Source organism: Electrophorus electricus, chromosome 9, assembly GCF_041902795.1.
Source record: "Electrophorus electricus isolate QZ-2024a chromosome 9, ASM4190279v1, whole genome shotgun sequence".
Classification (NCBI taxonomy): Eukaryota; Metazoa; Chordata; class Actinopteri; order Gymnotiformes; family Gymnotidae; genus Electrophorus; species Electrophorus electricus.
The window spans coordinates 16,059,050-16,066,200 of record NC_137505.1 but is presented as its reverse complement, the minus strand read 5'-3'; the positions used below and the strand labels follow the sequence as shown (position 1 = coordinate 16,066,200).

The 7,151-nt window shown below is 41.5% G+C and overlaps 1 long non-coding RNA gene across 3 annotated transcripts; it reads left to right on the top strand.

Annotated features, from left to right (window-relative positions):
* Positions 1 to 1,386: 1,386 nt before the first annotated feature.
* On the top strand, positions 1,387 to 6,375 carry LOC145659281 (uncharacterized). Of its 3 annotated transcripts, none has more exons than XR_014125325.1 (8): positions 1,387 to 1,601; positions 1,772 to 2,615; positions 2,867 to 3,723; positions 3,852 to 3,931; positions 4,050 to 4,175; positions 4,276 to 4,352; positions 4,678 to 4,747; positions 5,842 to 6,375. It is a non-coding gene; the product is annotated as an uncharacterized LOC145659281 (long non-coding RNA). The 3 variants fall into 3 exon arrangements; XR_014125324.1 differs by having other exon boundaries at positions 5,812 to 6,375; XR_014125326.1 differs by lacking the exon at positions 5,842 to 6,375 and adding an exon at positions 4,824 to 4,952.
* The last annotated feature ends 776 nt before the right edge of the window (positions 6,376 to 7,151 follow it).

Here is a 7,151-nt window from a genome sequence, read left to right as displayed (position 1 = left end):
AGCTTCCTCCTTTCTGACTGCAAATGGTGAACTGAATATACTATATGGCTAAGTGCTAGAAACTAGTGCTCTATAATATGTAATATAATATATATGTAATATAATATAATAAGTGCTAGAAACATTTCCAAATATGAATTTGTTTAGTGTTCACATTCTTTACAAATTTCTCTACAGCAACTACATGGAATAAATATAAAATATTTTATGAGTTTTCTAAGAGAGCCCTTCACAGTAGCAGAAATTGAATTTTTATGTAATAGCATGTGCATATAGTTCACTGTTGAACACCAATTGATAGATACATACATGCGTGCTTAGGTTACTAATCCTGAAGGACATTTCAACTATAGGTTTTTAATGTTTTGGTCCCAGAAATAATCTTTTCCTGCAGTGTTCATCTTGCAACTCAGATTTGTGTCACAAGAGGTCAGCCTTCAGCAGGACAAAACCTGAGGGCTCATCTATTAGGGCAGTGGGGCCCCACATCTGTTCCTGCTGATCTATTGGCCTGCAGAGTTTAGTTCCCACCCTAAATTAGCATACCTGATCCAGTTAATCAAGTCCTTCAGTAGTTTCTTAATATTTGAGCCAGGCGTATTAGATTAGGGTTGGAACTAAATGGATTCTTATGGATTCTATTTACAGTGTGATTATACAATAAAATAAGTTGTGAATTAAAATAATTGTAATTATTTACAGGTGCACACGTTTGCCAGAGCGCAAGACTAATTGCGTCTTAAAGTAACAATGCTTATAGATGTATGCCTAGAGAAATTAGGGCGCAAATGTAACTTTGTAGCCGGTTATCTATGATAAAACGTAACCTGTAAGATTTGGAACATTTCTCCTTACCACAGTGCGAGACAGTGAGGATTTTAGGAAAAACATTACGCTACCGGAATTTACCAAACTATACTGCGGAAGTTAAAGAATCTTACGTTTGAAACGCATAGCCTAAATACATTACATACAAGTAAATACAATTTATTTTCAAGAGGGTGAAAACGTATGAGAACTGAGAACTTAATACATATTGAGAACATCTAAGAGCCATAACGCCGTTTTAAAACAAAACGAGGTGCGCTGTATCGCGAATATCAGTTAAATGACCTGTAAAACCCATATTTGATATTTTACCTAATTCTCTAATCGAGTAGATCACAGATTCGAACAGGATGGGCTGTGTTTGCTCGTATATGAAGGTATGTTTTTTTCCTATACTTTGGGAATTATCTTTAATACGATAATCTGAAAAGGATTAAGATTTATTGTGCATATCACGGAACGCTTCCACTGGTCACGTGGTATGGCCCGCCGCGTGCACTGGGAGTTCTTCGTTGACTGTCTCGTGTGTAACCTTGCCTATGTTGTTCAGCACACACCTGCATCGGTTTACTCTTGTCATGTTTGTATGTATTTAAACACTTGTTAGTGTGTGCCTTATTGTCAGTCGTTGATCATGTTCGTGTTCACGGTCACAGTTTGTGTTGTACGTGAGTGCCGGTGTCTGTATCGTATGTTAATAATCGTTAATAAACGTCTCCGTGGAGCGAGTCTGTACGTCCTGTTCCTTGACCAGCGGCACTCGGGCCGTTACAGTGCGTAACTAATTAGCAATTTCCCGTTAAAAAACTAGCGCAAATACAGATGATTAAAAAGTTTATTTTTTTAACTAAAAATGAGATTATTTTAAGAATACCGAGATATCGCTAAGTCGCGATAATACTTAATAAACAAATCAATACGTTTCTACAATGATTTTCTACAGAAAAAGAAGAAGGAGAAAACGAATAGAAGTTGGTGGATACACATAATCTCATCCTCCAAAGTGTCTGACTCCTGCGTGGCATTAGACGGTCACACCGCGAATGTAACCACCTCCACTTCTTGCCCCTCTTCTTCTGAGGGGTCCCTGATCTTCAGTACTGCTTCTTCCTTTTCACCTGTGGACATATCCCACAATGCCTCTTCTACCCAGTCGTGCCTTCCTGGTCAAGCCTCCTCCTCCTCCTCCTCATATGAGTCGCTCAGGACTACAGCAGTGATTGTTCCTGGTTAGAGCTCAGCAGATTTGATCATGTTGTTCAAATGCATAGTCTGTTTTTGGTTAAGGACATTTACTCCAAGTTTCTGTTCTCTATACAGAGGCTGCAGATAAAGATGTGGACTCCGTGCTCATTGAGAGGTGGGTACATTATCAAAAATCTTCATGGCAGAGAAAAGTGTGGCATGGTGGTTACCCAATGGCACTGCCATTGTGACTTCCTCCGGGCATAAAACGAGAAAAAACATCATTGTATTTTTCATTCTTCACACCTTTATCTGTCTAAGGGTTGTTATGCGAACATTTTGTGCATAACTGGCCACTCTGTATTCATCTCTCCCTTCTTTTCTGTCTCTCAGGTTTCTGGCTGTTCTGATGCAGGCAGACAGCTGCTGCACGTCCTCAGGAGTAAAAGGAGGCGTCAGATTGGTCAGGGTGAGGGCCAAGGCCACACCCCCACCCATTCCGCTGTCGAACACCTCAACATCCGGCAGCTCGAGTAAAGACAAGAATACACACTGCGTTTTACACAGCCTATTAAGAGTAGATGAATTTACAGTTTACACAGGTGAAGCTCAGTGTTTTTCTCCTATACAAATACAAACATATTGTAGTTAAATGAGCAGTAAGTCATTTAGCAGTTCTTCTTCACATTATGAAACAGCCATTATACTGACATGTAGTGGCTTGGATGTTTCAGAGCTTGTGCACTAAATCTATTTTTAACATGGATGACCTGTTAGGTTTCCCAACATTGGGAACAGCTGCTATATGAACGCCACTCTGCAGTGCCTACTGAGTATCTCCTGCTTCTTTCAGCCCACTGCCCTGCATTCGAAGAGGACTATGAACAGGTCCAGCTAAATGGCCCCCTCAGCCATTCAGAACACATCAGAACCTCACGCAGTACCCTGCAGGAACTGCACACGGCCACCTTTGTTTTCTCACCGTGCTGCTGTTGAAGTCCAGGAGCAAATCCTCCTCTGATGTTCTCCTGTGCCGTCCTCCACAGGATGCTCATGAGTTCCTGATGCTCTGCTTACTGCAGCTGAAAGAGGAGGGAGAGAGACTCAGGGCCTCTTTCTTCTCTTACATTTGCCCTGTGGCAAACTTTGAGTTTCATATCAAGTCTCACATGCGCTCACATGCGCCAGGTCATTATGTATCACTGTTGCATATCTCCTTTGTGTTAATGGACTGGTCAGAACCAGTCTTAACGTGTTTGTTTAAAGTACATTTTCTCACCGAGAGTAGGCGCTTTCTCTGGACATCTCTGTTTAAAGTGTTCATGAAAGTTTCATAACATACATAACTTAAATATGAACATCTAAAATGCTCACCAGTTCAGCTTGTATTCATCACATAGCTTTCAAATCTCAGAGTGTGTGTGAGTTTGGGAAAACAACTGACATGGACTGAGCATTCTACATGTTTTCTGCTCTGATGCTTCACATTAGATAAGATGTTATCTACTTGTAAAACTGAGCATATTAGCATGTGATAACTCGCACACTGTATAAGGGATGCAGGAGATTATTTCTGTGCAAATGTTGTAACGTTTCTGTTCTCCATTTTGTGAAAGCTGTGGAAAGCAGAGCTGCAGAGTGGATGTCTACAACTACCTCTCTGTTAATCTGAGCCCTGCTACGACCCACAGCCTACACACTTACTTTAAGGTTGGTCACCTCACACACCCTCTTTGGATAAGGCTTCATTACCCTGTTGTAAAGGAGAGATTACAGCTATGACATGCTGCCATTTTGATTTTATCACTCTCAATGAAAGGGTCTCTTTCTTTTTTCAGCCAACACTACTTGAGCGTTTTTGTGAGTGTGAAGCAGGCTGCAAGGCAACTGAAGAGGTGGAGTTTTTCACACTGCCACGGTGAGTCTCGTGTGACGTAGTTGACCTTAAAGAATGAGTTTTAAACCTGTCCAAAACACACACCCTTCTCCAGGCACACACACTTCCAGTCCTTAAGTCACTTTTCCTCTTGGAACAGTATTCTCGTCCTCCACATTAAGCGGTTTGACATGCTGGGCCAAAAGCTCTCAGACGTGATGGACGTCCCATCTGAGCTGGATCTCTCTGCCCTTCCTGGGGTGGCTTCTGTCAGGCAGCAGTGGAGGTGAGCTCGTACCATCAACCTGTGCCCACATACTTCTCTGTCTACCCATTCCCATTTAGCTACAAAATGCTGACTGAATGGCTTTCTGGTTTGTACTCAGTGGAGCAGCGGGAACCCAGGAAAAACCACAAGAAAAGCAAAATGATAAACTAGGGGAAAACTCCAGTCCCCAGCCAGGTAGAGTTGTGCCATTTTTTTTACAGTGGAGGATTAAACATTGGAGTGATAATACGGCTGTGTATAAGTATCTGCCATAATGACTAAGTTCTTTTAACCCATCAGTAGTAAATGAGAGAGGGGAAGGACAGGGAGCTAGAGGACAGCACGTAAGCCAACCGGTGAGGAGCGAGAGAGACCAAAAAGAAGAGAGATACAGGCTGAGAGAAACAGAGAGATAGAATGAGAGAGAATGAAAGAGGCCTGTCAGTACAGAGATGGCATTCGGTCCATGATGCGTTTTCAGTTAATCGTATGAAAAAACAGATGTATTTGTTTGTTGCAGGAATGTGCACCCACTGGCACCTACAGACTCCTGGCGGTGGTTTCTCATTTAGGTGACAGCATGGACCATGGTGAGTAATCTGACATTATTTATACACGTGCAGTAGAAACTATTAAGTGACTAAGGACCACCGACTACTCCGACAGGCCACTATATCAGTGACACAGCTGAGGGAGAAGGACAGAGCTGGTTGTCATTCAGTGACTTAAAAGTATCAAGAAGCACTGAGCCAGTCATCCTGAAGAGCAGGACAAAAAAACAGCTTACCTGCTTTTCTACGTGCACAGGTAGAATCTCACCTTTCAGACTTGGGAATGTAGGTACCTCAGTCCAGGAGCGCTCTAACAGAAACAAGTTTTACAAGCTTATATATGTAGGGAGTAAATTAGCCTTTACTGTGCCCTGGGACTGTAGAACTCTTGTGCATGACAGGTGAGTGAAGCCTCCTCCCAGCACCAGTTGGCACCCTTCCCTCTCTGTAAAAGAGCACAGAATGTAACATTTTTAAACCATTAAAATGAGCCATTTTTTATTCTCCACAAAATAGTAAATGCTCCCTCTGCGTTCTTGTTAAAACGCTTTTTCTTTTCCATATTTTCAACCCACAGATTTATAACATGAATAATACTATACCTGTCAAGTCAATATATTTAGATGAGGTGTCCTAGTGTCAGTTATTGTATTGTAATCACTATTAGAGATGTACAAGTCCCCATTCTTTATCCCCAACATTGTTCATACTAAAAGATTAATTTCTTGTCCAAGTAGCACATGGCAGGGATTAAACACCTATTTACATGGACGTCACTTCCATCACGACATATGAGAACACTACCAGGGTGCTTCACTGACAGAGGAAGAGCTTCAGTCCTTTTTGAGAAATAACCAACTTGTATTTTAATTTGCAGATGTTAGGAGTGAACCAGCATCTGTCTATAGTTCTTTTAATTGTGAGCACACATATTTAAACCCTTGTTTTGTTGTTGTTTGTCAGTGTTTGACCCCATGTATGCTGCTTTGTTGTGTTTTAAGACTGCCTGTTATGTTCTAAGTAGTGTTAATGCTTAATGTTCTTCGTGTTTGGTTTTGTCTTGTTCTGTATGATAATAAACGTCTGTGGCATCTGAACCACAGCTCATCTTTGCATCCGGCTTCACGTCACAGGAACACCGACCGTTGAAGGTTGCCTCGAGCCAAGGGAAAGAAGAAAAAGGAGAAGAAGTAGCGTAGCCGCTCCTACCCAACCCATGCAGGAGAATCCTCCATACTTGTGGGAACACTCCCTGCCATCACATCGGGGGAGAGTATCTCTGGAGGATTTTGGGGGGGCTCTGGTGGTGGTCCAGGGTCAGTTGCTGCAGAGTCCTGCCTACCTTCACTGGATTACCGGGACCCGTATGATTACGACTACCAATATCCAGGGTCAGACTCTGCAGGGTCCTAATATCCCCTCACGGACTACCAGGAGGACTATGAGGATTACAGCAGGAGTGAGGAGTACGTTGACGTCGGCCTCAGGTCAGACGCCGAATCCGACCGCTCTGAGGATCCATCAATGGAGGTGGAGGAGGCCCTCCATGAGGATCCTTCCTGTGGTTTATAGACCGGGTCAGAGGACTCTGAAAGTGACAAGCCTCCAGTGTTGGTGCTTAATGTTCTTCTTGTTTGGTTTAATTTTGTTTTGTGTGTTAATAAACATCTTTCTCGTGTGAACCACGGCTTGTCTTTGCATCCTGCCTCATCATCTGACAAATGCATTAAATGTAACTGGTGGTATCAAAACCCAGATTAGAAAGAGACCTACCACATTCTTTTTTGTTTGGAAAATTACTGTGTACCAAAACCTCACCCAAAGATCATTATTTACAAATTTGTTTGATAGCCAAAATTCTCATCACACCATTTACTGGTAATATTATAGCACTTAGTTACTGGAAGAACTTTCACAAGTCTAACTTGTCTGATTAACAAACATTACCAATGATGTAAATGTTTCCATATGAAGCAAATCATTGTTTATTTAAATGGGAGTGTAGTGATGAAGAGCTGGCACATGCTGGCTGGAAAGTACATAATGATCAATGACTTGCAAAAATGCATCACTACCCACAAAAATTAAACAAATGCAGGGCAGTAAAATAGACTTTAGTGTGTACTCTGTGATCAATATATTTTTAATACATTTCTTATTTTTATATATATATAAACTTGCTCACACCTGCTTCCCTTTTTGCTATGCTATGTCACATTGTCAGATACAAAGGACAATGCTAAAGGACACCTTGTATTGTCATCTTACCAATTCATTTAATATAAGAGATATAAGTAATACGTATTCCTAAGGTCAAGCGAAGGCCCATGATATCCATGAAAACAGTTTATGTAGTCTCATGTATGCAGGCCCTTTGAATTTTCATTTGTAAAAACATAATGTCTGTATACCTTATGTGTTTAAACAAAATTTTGCATAAAGA